The sequence below is a fragment of a genome, unplaced genomic scaffold, assembly GCF_019419815.1.
Source record: "Pyrus x bretschneideri cultivar Hongxiangsu unplaced genomic scaffold, Pyrus_bretschneideri_v1 Contig269, whole genome shotgun sequence".
NCBI lineage: Eukaryota > Viridiplantae > Streptophyta > Magnoliopsida > Rosales > Rosaceae > Pyrus > Pyrus x bretschneideri.
Window position 1 is genome coordinate 60,207 of NW_025999578.1, and position 14,955 is coordinate 75,161.

Genomic DNA, 14,955 nt, shown 5'->3' on the forward strand with positions numbered 1-14,955 from the left:
TAAATGATTTTATGAAATGAAATGCCATGCCAAATATGCTTATGCTTTAAATGTGCATTATTGCTTATGTTTATGGTTGTTGACGCTGCGGGTGCTCAGGTAAGTTCCAGGTGAGTTTATGTGTTGATAATGATGAGTTGCATTATGATGATTATGTTGAAAGGCATTGAGAGCTCATAAACCTGCACCCCGGTGTTAGTGCTCCCGCCCAGAGTTAGGGCACAGTCCTTCACGTGATGTTCACCTCCCGCACCATACGCTCATCTTGGATCCAAGTTAAGTGCTCAGTTCTGTCGTACAAACCACTATAGGTGGTTCTGACTTGTAGGTGACTCGCGATTATTCACATAGTCTTCATGTGATCGTAGCACTTGAGCGTATTTATTTAAACCCAGTCCTGTCGTATAGACCACTTTAGGTGGTTCCGACTCGTGTGCATGTATATTTGTTGAGATGTGGATTTGAGCCGTATAGGTCATGTTAGGTGACTCTGTCTAGATGGATGAGCTTTAGATTCAGCCGTGCAGGTCACGTTAGGTGACTCCGGCTGACATATCATCTGCATTGATTTATATCACCTAGCTTACATATATTTTTATGCTGAGATATTTGACATGGCATATTGGTGAATTTTTCTATTCTGAGCATGGTTGTGGAATATATAGATATATATATATATATATTATATTTTCTGGGAAATTATACAGGTTTTACGACGAGGGGTTAGAACTTTTGAGAAATGAAATGATTTTGAAAAGCTTTGTTTCTGCCTACTCACACTTTCTGTTTTGTGCCCCTCTAGGTTCTAGTGAGGAGTGCTTTTGGTGGCTTGCGAGGAATCCACGGCAGATCTGACAGATTATTACCATTGTACGGTCACCTTTGGGTGTTGTGTAATTAGTTTTGTCCTGCTAGACGGCACTTAGGCTACTCATGCTTTGGTTGTGTATTTCACACTTACTCTCACACTAGCATGTTATCTTAGCTAGTACTATTAGTAGTTTGGTTTTTATTTATTCGTATTTCTCTTTATCATTTTGCTTCCGCATTGTGCACATGGTTACGTCACTTTCACGTGACGACCAACACGACTTGATTTCGGTCGGGGTGTGTCAATAAACATATAATATCACTACTAGAAATTACGGCTTGCCCTACCAAATTATGCTCAACGGAAGAAATTTCGTCAGTTAACAACTATTTATCCGATGGGTAATTCAGTTGATAGGGCGAAGTTGGTCAACATATTGGGTTGATTAAATATGTTTACGCGGGCTCATGCTCAAATTAAATTAATAATAGAATGGAAATGCGGTGGTTGGGGCAACAATATCACACAAGATACTTAATTGAAAATGAAATATTGTATGGCAATTAAAAATTAAAAATATAGTTAGAAATCATTATATTACTTATTATTTATTACTATATTGATTGTAACAAAATATTTCTTTCATAATTTGATTTTGAGTTACCTGCTTCTATTTTTGTGTCATTTCTTCTTCCTTGCTTCAGGTCAGAAAATTAAAGAATTGAGTGAATAAAAAACCAAAGGAGGTTCATGGCTAAGGGTAAAGATGTCTGAGTAATGGTTATTTGGGATGAACATAGTTCGTAGGTTAAGAAAAACGTTGTCAAGTCAACTTTTGGCGCGAAGAGGGGAATATTTAATCGACAAATTAGGTGATACTCGGTTAGGTAAAGTTTACCTGATGGAGTGGTTAATCGGGTAGGTCTACTATTGGTGGTCAAAAGTCTACTAGTGATGTGTAATAACCATCCACCGCCATGAAATTTGCTCGATGTTTAGTGAAAAATTGGCCGACAGAGGTGTTCGTCGAGTAAACCTTTAGTCATTAGTTTATATGTCTATGCCTTCCTCTTCCCTTTTTCTCCTTTATACCTTGATTTCCCTTTTTCTATTCCGTGCCTTCCTATTCGTCTTTCTCCCTTCTTGATGCGTAACTTATGTGACACACAAATTAAACCCTATTTGTGACAATTGTAGTAATGAAGTAAGTAGGGATCGTTCTAACCGGGGATTAGCTAGGGGTGCTAAACACTTTAAACTGACTCAAATAAATAAAACTAACCTTTAAAACACTTAACTTATTTAAAGAAAACTCAAAAGAAGTTCACAAGACTCCAAATACTTAAAAACACCAAATAAGATAGATTGTAATGACTAAGACTTAACAAAATATGGGGGATTGTGTTTGGATGAAATTAAATTAAATGGACAGATTATAATTAAGGGCAGAATGTAAATATGAATGTGATGAAAATATGGATGGAATGCTAGCTAGAAGGTTCTTCTCCACACATGTTACACTTGCATACAATATGATTTTCAGTTGGTCTTTCGATAAATTATGAAACTCAACACCCCGGGTTAATTAGGTCCGCTTAAATTAACCGTCAAGTTCTCCTTAAGTTAATGAATTGGATGGGTTAGCGCAACGCAATTCAAAACATTCTCCAAAAGTCCTTTACGTGAAAAGTACAATAAAGATACAATCAAAGATCATTAAGCATCATGAAAACTATAAGTGTTGACGAGACCTTCGTTACTATGATGAGCATGAAACTAGTGCCAAGAATTCATTTAACGCGATTGTTTATAAGCAACCTCCACTACTTGTGAATATAAGTTCATAACTATTAGGTGAAACTCACTTATATTCTAGCGTCATATTCATGCATGAAAATTAAGCGTGCACTCTCAATAAACATACATAAATAAGTTATCAATCAAACAGTTAAACAAATTGAATCCACAACTCATGAAATTCCAACCAAAGGTAATCAATTCATATTGCAAGTATAAACATGGTTTCGAATCACCCCCTAGCTAAAGGGGGTTTAGTTCCTCATACGTACAAAACAAAGATAAGTAAATTTAACCATTGAAATCGAGGAAAGGAAACACCTAAAAATTCCAACAACTCAAACTTGAGTTGTATGAACGTTTAGGCCTCTTATCCTCCTCTTTGTTGTGGCACAAGGTCTAAGGAAAGGTTTTGGGGTGGTGTTTGTATGTGGAATGGAGTGGGGAGTGGTTGGAGTTGTGTTTTGGAGGGATGGGAAGTGGTTGGAGGGCACGTCAATGGATGAGAAAATGTGCAGAAAATGGAATGAATATATACGGCACAAGGGCTGTTTTGTGATGGTGTGTTGTGTGATTGTTTTGTGTGGTGAATGGGAATTCTGTGTATGAATGCATTGCATGGTTTTATAGAGAGAGAATGGATGGGAGAGCATGTGAATGGCAGCTAGGAGGGAATGATTAAAGAGGGAATGCATGTGGAATGACAACTAGGTTGGTTGGTGGAAAGCTGGAAATGCAAAGGGGAATGCTGGAAATGGGATGGGAGTGCACGGCAAAGGCTGTTTTGTGATGCATGTGGCTGATTTAAAGAATGGGAAAGCATGTGGCTGCAAGCTAGGGTGAATGATGATGAATGCATGTGGATTAAAGAGGGAATATGGAAGTGAATGTGCTGAAATGATAGAATGGGAAAAGCTGGAAATGCAAGGGGATTTGCACGGCAAAGAGTGGAGAAAAGGGGTGAATGTGCATGTGGCTGATTTAAAGAATGGGAGAGAGTGGAAAAACAGCTAGGTTGGTTGGTGGAAAGCTGGAATTGCAAAGGGGAATGCATGTGCACGGCAAGGTGTGGAGAAATGGGTGAATGTGCATGTGGCTAGATTGGAAAGAAAGGGAATGTCTTTTATTTCTGAATTTAGGCAAGGATTTAGGAATATAAAAGTGTATGTGAGTTATGGCTGAAATAGGTATAAGAAAGGAAGGTGTTTAAGTGTTTTAAAATAGGGAACAAAGCCCTTCCTTGCACGGCAAGGAAGGGAGACACAAGGAAACACATGGCATTGCTTAAGGTTGCAAGTTTTGTGACCTAAAATAGGTAGGAGTCCTTGATATTGCTCAAACATAAGATCTTTAGGTCTTCAATTTCGTCCATTCCTTTTGCTCCAAACATAAGCTATCCATTCCAAGTCCAAGTTTGCTCCAAAATGCTCCAAAATGCATCTTTTTGCATCCTTAGCCATATGAACCTAAAAACACACGAAAATGGCTTAAACTACTAAAACAACTATGAATTAACAATATAAATGCACGAAAACAAGCTAAGTAAGTCGCCTAAATATGCTCCTATCACCTATCAAATTCCCCCACACTTAGCTTTTGCTAGTCCTCGAGCAAAACAGAAAAACAAAACAAAACCTAAACCTTCCAACAATGGTCTCAGGGGTTCTTAATGCACATGACATGTTCAAGAACATTACTCACATAGATTTTAATCATCCTTACACTTAAGTACATACTTAATCATAGTCACCACATATTACTTCACAATTAAGCATTTAAAACCTTGTTTTGAATGTAATAACATGCCTTAGAGAATTTGCTCAATTCCTTACAAGATATGCACTCAATCTTCACTCAGATTTTCTAACTACACACCCTAATCTAGTTACATGTGAGAAGATTGATGTATACATGAAAACGAACACTCACATATATGTATCTCAAAGGAAGCAATTTCTGGAGTTAATAAGCATGTTTAGGTATGATCTCATGAATGGAATGCTACTACTTAGACGCGAGAACCAGTGACACCATATGCTCATACCAAGTTCAAACTCCACAAATTGAAATGCACAACACTCAAGATAGAAGTCACGGGTTGTAATGGGGCTTGGGGTGTTTGGATAACAAAGAAGGGATATGGAAAACAAAGGTTCTTAAAGAAATAGTGAGCAAAGCACTTGAATCAACTTAGAATTCACTTGGCATGCAGAAATCAACTTTTAGACATAAAGGGGAGATTCAACAACTCTTAGGGCCTAATTCATTGTTTTGGGCCCTTACTTCAACAAACAATACTTTTCAACTCTTTTTTTTTTTTTTTTTTTTTTTTTTTTTTTTTTTTTTTTTTTTTTTTTTTTTTTTTTTTAGCCGTGCCTATGGCACATTAACTCACATAAATACTCTTTCCCCCACACTTATTTTCTGCAACACCTTAATCAAAAGGAATTCATTGCTTACTATGCTTAAAGAACAAGGGTAAGGATGGTCCTATTCTAGGCTAGGTGAGGATAATGTGGGTTAACAAAGAACATGGGCTAACACGGTTCAATGGGGTTAAACTTAAACACAAAATGAGTTAAGGGCACATGGCTTTTTGGCTTTGATGGTGGTCACTACACAACTTCATCTTGAATATGTGTTATGCAAATCAATAACATGCTTTGAATGAAATGGGCATGAATTCTAGCATTTGGAACTAAGTGATGAAACGCCTTCTAAGTAGTAACCAAGCAAAGAATAATGAGACCATGCAACGACTTTAGAAAACAATAATGCACAGATTTTAACTCTCCAAATAACGTTTAGGCTCAAGTCTCACAAGGTTGTAGCGTTTGTTTGAGTTCCTTCCTTCAAGCATGTTACAAAAAACGAATTTTTCTTTTATGATTGCATGTGAAGTCATACATTATAACCATAACCAAGCATATACCAAGAGTAAATCAAACTTTTCTCCATGTTTATAACTCTTTTTAACAGTCATGCAATTACAAACCAAATCCTCATCATTGTGTTGGAAGGTACCCTAAGACACAAACACACAAAAACGACTCAAAACACTCTTTTTAGGCTTTTCAAAACATGTTTTTCAAATTTTTATGTGATTTTCGGAGTTATAAAACAAAACACACTAAAACACTCTAAAATAGCTTAAAAACACTTAAAAACAGCAAGGAACAACATTGGAAGTTATGGGTGATAAAATCCCACGAATTTGCATCAACAACATTAGTTACCCCCCCACACTTGAATCAAACATTGTCCTCAATGTTTTAAGCTTAAAATCACACCTAACAAAAACAAACACACAAACAACAACAAAACACACTAAACTTGGCAGAATGTAAATAACAAAGAGAAAAGGTTAGGGACACAAATCTGGTTATGGAATGTAAATTCCATCTTCTCCTTGGTGATTGCATGGGTTGCCTCCCACGAAGCGCTTTCTTTAACGTCTTGCAGCCGGACGATGGTATACTTATGCCCCATTGGAGCCCACGGCATGCAATGGGATCTCCTCCACAACATGCTCCTTGAAATTCTCGTAGTATGGCTCAATGAATGGGAGGTGATAGTGATCCTCCCTGATTGTGGTGTTTGGGTTCCTAAAGCCCATGTAAATGCTCCCACCACCTTGAAATTGCTTGGGTACCTGCACCAAAGAAGGTAACAACCTATTAGTTGAAATGGGAATTGGAATTGGGATTGGAGACTTACTAGGATGTTGTAGCAATGCCCCTAGGGCCGCCACCATCTCCCCAATTTTATCACTAGGCACGGCCATATTGGGTGTTTTTAGGGTAGTGGCGTGCTCCTTGTGCTCCACTCTAATTCCTTCCTCGATGGTGGTTCTAGATGCATCCTTCTTGATTGGTGCTGAACGTTCTTGCCCTAAATTTTTAATTATACCAATGGCAAAACAAGAACGAACATCATTAGTATTCTTAATAGATTCAGAAACTTTAAAATTAATCATATCACCACCAAACTCCATAGTTAAGGCTCCTTTGGCCAAGTCAATCTTGGTGTGGGCTGTTTTCATGAAAGGTCGTCCAAGTAAAAGTGGCGATGGTGGAGAGTGGGTTGAATCCTCCATGTCAAGCACATAGAAATCTGCAGGAAAAATCAAGTGGTCTACCTGCACCAAAACATCTTCCAAAACTCCTCTCGGGTATGCATTAGATCGATCGGCTAATTGAATAATAACACCATCATTTTTAAGCTCTCCTAGATTCATAGATGCATAAACAGAGTATGGCATGACATTAATCGATGCACCTAAGTCTAGCATAGCATGTTCGAACCTTTTATTACCAATTACACAAGGGATGGTGAAACTACCTGGATCTTTGCATTTAGGTGGTAACTTTTTTTGCAATATTGCAGAGACATTCTCACTTACATGTACCACTCTTTCTCCCGAATCCGTTTCCTTGTTGTACAAATCTTCTTCAAAAACTTAGCGTACTTTGGAATTTGCTTTATTGCATAAAGGAGTGGGATATTGACATGCACCTTCCTAAACGTCTCCAGGATGTCTTTTTCATCCTCCTCTATCTTGGCTTGCATAAACCTGCTAGGAAAGGGCACGTTTGGTGGAATTACATTAGAAACAATTGAGTTTAGACCTACCTTACATTTGTTGGACGGCCTAGGAGCTTGAAGTGGTTGCGGCAAGGGTTGCTCCACCCTTGCCGTGGCTTTGCCCTTGCTCTCTTCCTCTTGCATCAACCTTTCATCCTCTTCTTGGCTTGATTTTGGTGGTTGTGAGGTGGTTCCAACTTCCTTGCCACTTCTTAAGGTGATAGCTTTTGCAGATTCGAAACCACCATTTGGATTGACTACCGTAGTGCTTGGTAACTTACCATTTTCACGGAATTGTCCCAAAAATTCGGCCATTTGGCCCATTTGCTTCTTTAGCTCATTAACCTCCTTTGCTTGGTTCTGCATTCCTTGCGCCATTATGATTAGTAACTGATATGTTTTATCGTCATTCATAGACGTACCTGAGTTGGTTTGGGATGATTATGCTTGAGGAGGTGGTTGTGGTGCCATTGGCCTTGGAAAGAAACCCGGGGGTTGTCGGAATCCACTTTGTTGGGCATATTATGGTGTATCTCTCCATCTGAAATTGGGGTGGTCACGCCATCCCTGATTGTATGTGTTGGAGAAAGGATCACCCCTTGGTTGGTTTTGATTCCCATAGCCCACGGCATTGGCAGATTCCCACCCTCCGTTCTCAATTAATTGAGGGCATTGATCAGATTGGTGTCCTTGAATGAAGCATACACCACAGATTGTAGTTCCTTGCGTTTTAGGGCCTTCAACAAACTGCGATAACATAGACGTAAGGTTAGCCATCTGGGATTGTAACTCAGAAATAGAACTTACCTCATTTACATGCTGTGGCCGTGGGGTGTCTCTCTGCCCAACACCTTCATATTGTTGTGCATTGAGTGCTCGATTAGCAATGAGAGTTTTGGCATCCCTAGGTGTCTTGTCCACTAGAGCTCCTCCCGCGGATGCATCCAACATTTGCCGTTCAAGTGGTAGAAGACCTTCGTAAAAATATTGAAGAAGTAGCTCCTCCTTCATTTGGTGCTGTGGACATGAAGCAACAAAAGTTTTAAAACATTCATAATAAGTTGGAAAAGATTAACCTTGGCTTTGCTGAATTCCACTAATCTTCTTGCGAAGAAGAATGACTCGTGATGTCGGAAAGAACTTCTCTAAGAAGACTTGCTTCATACTCTCCCATGATGTGACAGTTCCGGGAGCCAACTCATACAACCAATCCTTGGCCTTTTCCAACAAAGAAAAAGGAAAAGCCTTCATCTTCAATATGTTGCTGTCCACGTTCACCGGTGTCATACTTGAGCATACGACTTCGAACTTTTTTAAATGCTTATTGGGGTCCTCTATTGCTAACCCATGGAACTTGGGTATATGATGTAGCAAACTGGACTTCAACTCAAATTCATCGGTCTTCTCAGGGGCTGCCCTAGGGTATTGGATGCAAAGAGGGGTTGCATTGGCCAAACCCAAGGCAGAAAGCTCTTTGATGGTTCGATTGTCCACTGCCATGGTTGGTACTTCCTCTTTAACCCAATCCGTGGCCTCCTCTTCAACCTCAACTTCAACTTCTTGCTCTTCTAATTCAGGTTCGGGACTAGGAGGATTAGACGCTTGCGATTTCTTTTTCCTTCTCAAAGTCCTCTCGAAATCACCGTCAAAGTCGGAGATATGCTCACGAACAGGTTGTGAGCCACGGGTCATAAACTAGTACCTGCACACAAAAACTAACAAGGTTAGCAATCAATCTAATAGACTCGGCACAAGTAAGGAAATAAGGTGCCACACACGGCACAAAAACAAAGCACACACACACGGTGCAAAAAAAATTAAAACAAAACAGAAACTAAACAATTTAAACAAGACTCAAGACAAGGGATTAACAACTTTGCTAATCCCCGGCAACGGCGCCAAAATTTGATGCGAAACGAATGTGACACACAAATTAAACCCTATTTGTGACAATTGTAGTAATGATGTAAGTAGGGATCGTTCTAACCGGGGATTAACTAGGGGTGCTAAACACTTTAAACTAACTCAAAGAAATAAAAATAACCTTTAAAACACTTAACTCACTTAAAGAAAACTCGAAACAAGTTCACAAGACTCAAAATGAGCTAAAAACACAATCTAAAACATAATTGAACCAATTAGATACTCTAAGACAATTGGGGATTTGGTTTTGTACGAAAATCAACAAACAAAACAAGAATGTAAACTTGGCAGATTTGGACGAATTTAAAGGTGTTTGTGACCCCAAATACTTAAAAACCAAAATAAGACAGATTATGATGACTAAGACTTAACAAAATATGGGGGGATTGTGTTTGGACGAGATTAAATTAAATGGACAGATTATAAAGAAAACAGATTGTAAAACAAATTGTGATGAATCAATGGATGATGGAATAGCTAAGGGGTTATTCTCCACGCATGAAATATATGCAACGTAAATCAATTTCCAGTTATCAATTCAATAAGTTATGAACCTCGACGCTCCAAGTTAATTAGGTCCGCTTAAATTAACCTTCAGATTTCCCTAGAATCATTGAATTGGATGAATATGCATCGCAATCAAATTATTCCTAACAAGTTCTCTATATGAACAGCATGATAAAGGTACAAGTTAGAATCATTACGTTCTTTGGAAATCATAAGCATCGACAAGGCATTTGTAACTATGAAAAGCATGATACTCTTGCCAGGAATCTACTTAACATGATCGTGACTAGCGACCTTCACTACTTGTGAATATAAACTCATAATGATTAGGTGAAACAAACTTATATCCTAGCACCAAATTCAAGCATGCAACTTAAGCGTGCACTCTTAATCAACATACAAGAATAAGTTCTAAATCAAACGGTTAAGCAAATTGTATTCACGACTTATGCAACGATAACTAGAAGTAATCAACTTATTTCACATATATAATCATGGTTTCGAATACACCCTTAGCCAAAGGGGGTTTAGTTCCTCATACGTACAAGACAAAGATAAGTAAATTTAACCATTGAAATCAAGGAAAGGAAACACCTAAAAATTCCAACAACTCAAACTTGAATTGTATGAACGTTTAGGCCCTCTTCTCCTCCTCTTTGTTGCGGCACAAGGTCTAAGGATAGGTTTTGGGGTGGTATTTGTATGGAGGAATGGATGTGTGATGGTAGGGTAGTGTTTTGGAGGGATGGGGAGTGGTTGGAGTGGCTGCAATGGAGGAGAAAATGTGCAGAAAATGGAAGGGAATGCACGGCACCAAGGATGTTTGATGGTGTGTAGTGTGTATGGTTTTATAGGGAGAGAATGGGAGTGAATTTGAGAGAATGTGGCTAAATGATTAAAGAGGGAATGCATGTGGAATGACAGCTAGGTTGGTTGGTGGCTGCAATGATGAAGGGGGAAAGCTGGAATGTGGAGATGCACGGCAAATGATGGTTTTTTGGGAGAATGATGTGAAGTGTGACAGCTTAAGGGGGGAATATATGCATGATGGTGGCTGCAATATGAAAAGGAATGACTACTTAATGCATGTAGGGTGCAGCTAGGTTGGTGGAAAGCTGGAATGGAGTGGGGAATGGTGGGAAGGCCACGGCAAAGGATGGGAAAAAGGGATGGTGGCTGATTATTTGTTGGGAAAGCGTGTGAGTGAATGATTAAAGAGTGAATGGAAGAATACATTTGTATTTGGAGTGCATGATGAATACATGTGGCTGAATTATTTGTTGGTGAGGGGGTGCACGGCTTTGACACAAAGGGGAAGGCTGGAATGTATGGAGAATGCACGGCTTAGGGAGTTAGAATGGGCTAGGCCCTTTGTTTTATGTCCTAAAGTGCATACAAGGCCTTCAATTTCGTCCAACACTTTGGCTCCAAGCATAAGCTATCTATCCTTAGCCCAAAACTGCTCCAAAAGGCTCCAAAATGCACTTCTTTGCTCCTTTAGCCCTTAGAACTTGAAAACATACGAAAATAACTTAAAAGACTTAAAGAACTAAGAAATAACAACGTAAATACACAAGAACAAGCCAACTAAGTTGCCTAAATATGCTCCTATCAGTTTGGATGAAATTAAATTAAATGGACAGATTATAATTAAGGGCAGAATGTAAATATGAATGTGATGAAAATATGGATGGAATGCTAGCTAGAAGGTTCTTCTCCACACATGTTACACTTGCATACAATATGATTTTCAGTTGGTCTTTCGATAAATTATGAAACTCAACACCCCGGGTTAATTAGGTCTGCTTAAATTAACCGTCAAGTTCTCCTTAAGTTAATGAATTGGATGGGTTAGCGCAACGCAATTCAAAACATTCTCCAAAAGTCCTTTACGTGAAAAGCACAATAAAGATACAATCAAAGATCATTAAGCATCATGAAAACTATAAGTGTTGACGAGGCCTTCGTTACTATGATGAGCATGAAACTAGTGCCAAGAATTCATTTAACGCGATTGTTTATAAGCAACCTCCACTACTTGTGAATATAAGTTCATAACTATTAGGTGAAACTCACTTATATTCTAGCGTCATATTCATGCATGAAAATTAAGCGTGCACTCTAAATAAACATACATAAATAAGTTATCAATCAAACAGTTAAACAAATTGAATCCACAACTCATGAAATTCCAACCAAAGGTAATCAATTCATATTGCAAGCATAAACATGGTTTCGAATCACCCCCTAGCTAAAGGGGGTTTAGTTCCTCATACGTACAAAACAAAGATAAGTAAATTTAACCATTGAAATCGAGGAAAGGAAACACCTAAAAATTCCAACAACTCAAACTTGAGTTGTATGAACGTTTAGGCCTCTTCTCCTCCTCTTTGTTGTGTCACAAGGTCTAAGGAAAGGTTTTGGGGTGGTGTTTGTATGTGGAATGGAGTGGGGAGTGGTTGGAGTTGTGTTTTGGAGGGATGGGAAGTGGTTGGAGGGCACGGCAATGGATGAGAAAATGTGCAGAAAATGGAATGAATATACACGGCACAAGGGCTGTTTTGTGATGGTGTGTTGTGTGATTGTTTTGTGTGGTGAATGGGAATTCTGTGTATGAATGCATTGCATGGTTTTATAGGGAGAGAATGGATGGGAGAGCATGTCAATGGCAGCTAGGAGGGAATGATTAAAGAGGGAATGGATGTGGAATGACAACTAGGTTGGTTGGTGGAAAGCTGGAAATGCAAAGGGGAATGCTGGAAATGGGATGGGAGTGCACGGCAAAGGCTGTTTTGTGATGCATGTGGCTGATTTAAAGAATGGCAAAGCATGTGGCTGCAAGCTAGGGTGAATGATGATGAATGCATGTGGATTAAAGAAGGAATATGGAAGTGAATGTGCTGAAATGATAGAATGGGAAAAGTTGGAAATGCAAGGGGATTTGCACGGCAAAGAGTGGAGAAAAGGGGTGAATGTGCATGTGGCTGATTTAAAGAATGGGAGAGAGTGGAAAAACAGCTAGGTTGGTTGGTGGAAAGCTGGAATTGCAAAGGGGAATGCATGTGCACGGCAAGGTGTGGAGAAAGGGGTGAATGTGCATGTGGCTAGGTTGGAAAGAAAGGGAATGTCTTTTATTTTTGAATTTAGGCAAGGATTTAGGAATATAAAAGTGTATGTGAGTTATGGCTGAAATAGGTATAAGAAAGGAAGGTGTTTAAGTGTTTTAAAATAGGGAACAAAGCCCTTCCTTGCACGGCAAGGAAGGGAGACACAAGGAAACACATGGCATTGCTTAAGGTTGCAAGTTTTGTGACCTAAAATAGGTAGGAGTCCTTGATATTCCTCAAACATAAGATCTTTAGGTCTTCAATTTCGTCCATTCCTTTTGCTCCAAACATAAGCTATCCATTCCAAGTCCAATTTTGCTCCAAAATGCTCCAAAATGCATCTTTTTGCTTCCTTAGCCATATGAACCTAAAAACACACGAAAATGGCTTAAACTACTAAAACAACTATGAATTAACAATATAAATGCACGAAAACAAGCTAAGTAAGTCGCCTAAATATGCTCCTATCACTTCTCTCATTCTTCTTTGGTTCAAGACCCACTGCACCTACTACCCAAACCATAAAGTGTAACAACATGGTGAGGATACCACTATAAGGTCGAAGAAGGTGGTGAACGAAAGTTGCTTGGATTTTATGCATGTGGAAGAACATGGAAAAGATACTACTGTAATGGACAAAAAGCCCAATATTGAAAGGCTGGGCAGTTCAAGATTTTTTTTTTCTTTTTTCAGTGCATTTAGACTACTTTTGGCATCAATAAATACATATAATGCGGACCATAATAATGATTACTCAACAGATGAAAAGCTTATTGGGTGTCAAAAGTGCAAAGTTTTTTAGCAAAGATAATCAAGGATGAGGACATCATTGCCTCCCTCAACGGCCTCATGGAGAAGGAGATCAAAAGCTTATTGGGTGTTAAAAGTATATAATGCACTACTAAGACCATAAGTATGAGTATTGAAAAAATCACAAGCTTATTGGTGTCAAAGTACATAGTTTTTCTAGTTTCAGTGCATTTGGACTGTTTTCTGCATCAATAAAACAAACAAGCATGTGTTTGACAACAATTGGAACTCACATTCCCAAGTCGAGCATCGATCTCAAGATCTCTCTCCGGACTGCCTACCATCGTTCTTCGTCATCACGATTTTAGCCTTTTCATCAGTCCATATGTGATGTTCACCACAAAGATGCCAGCAGGTTTCTAGCAAAGATAATCAAGGACGAGGACATCACTGCCTCCCTCAATGGCCTCATGGAGAAGGAGATCAACGTCCTCGCTAACTAGGAGAAAAAGTTTGAAGCTTACCCAGTTATTGAGGTTAAGCTTGTGTCTGCTGCTCGAAGTCTTCCATTTGTGCTATCTTTTTGGTTTGTTTTTTGATTTTGAGCTATTTGTGGGGGATTCTAAGTGAAAATAAAATAAAAAATTAAATAAAAAAGATCCAGAGAGGGAATTTGTTATTTTTCTGATGCATGCAATCCATACTTTGGAACTAAAGCTGTTGTAAATTGTTAAATTTTGGATTTTGATCAATTATGTTGTATTGTAAAGCAATCTTGGGAAATTAGTCATCTGGGTTGTCTAAAATTTAATTTTGTATTAATGTTTGTTGCTTTGAAGGTTTTTCCTGAGGAGATTGACTGGGCGTGTAAATTATGATTGAGTTTTGAGATTTGGGTGAATTGGTTGAACTAGGAAATTTGATACGAAAGGAATAGGACATGCACCCGCGAGGCCCCTGGGAACCAACCCATTTGAAATAGGCTTAATTAGGTTCGATTCCTATTTCAATTTTTGCATGATCCGCCCTACCTCACCCCGCTAAATTTTTATAGGGGTCCAATTCGGTCCTTCCAATTTTGGGTCTAGCCCGGCCCGTGCCCACCCCCAATCAAAAGTACACTATTTTTCTATGTTCAGTGCATTTGAACTACTTTCGACATTAATAAAAATAATAAGTGTGTGTTTGACACCCAATGGAAGTTAAGGAAATAAACATATATAACACACTCCTAGGACCATAAGAATGGTACTCATAAGATCTAAAGTTCATTGGCTATCAAAAGTACACAGTTTTTCTATTTGGAGTGCTTTTGGACTGTTTTCTACATTCATGGAAAAAAACGAGCGTGCGTTTGACACTTAATGGAACTTAAGAAAATAAACACATATAATACACTAATAGAACCAAAAGAATGAGCACTCAAAAGATGAAAAGCTTCTTGTGTGTCAAAAGTACAAAGCTTTTATATTTTCA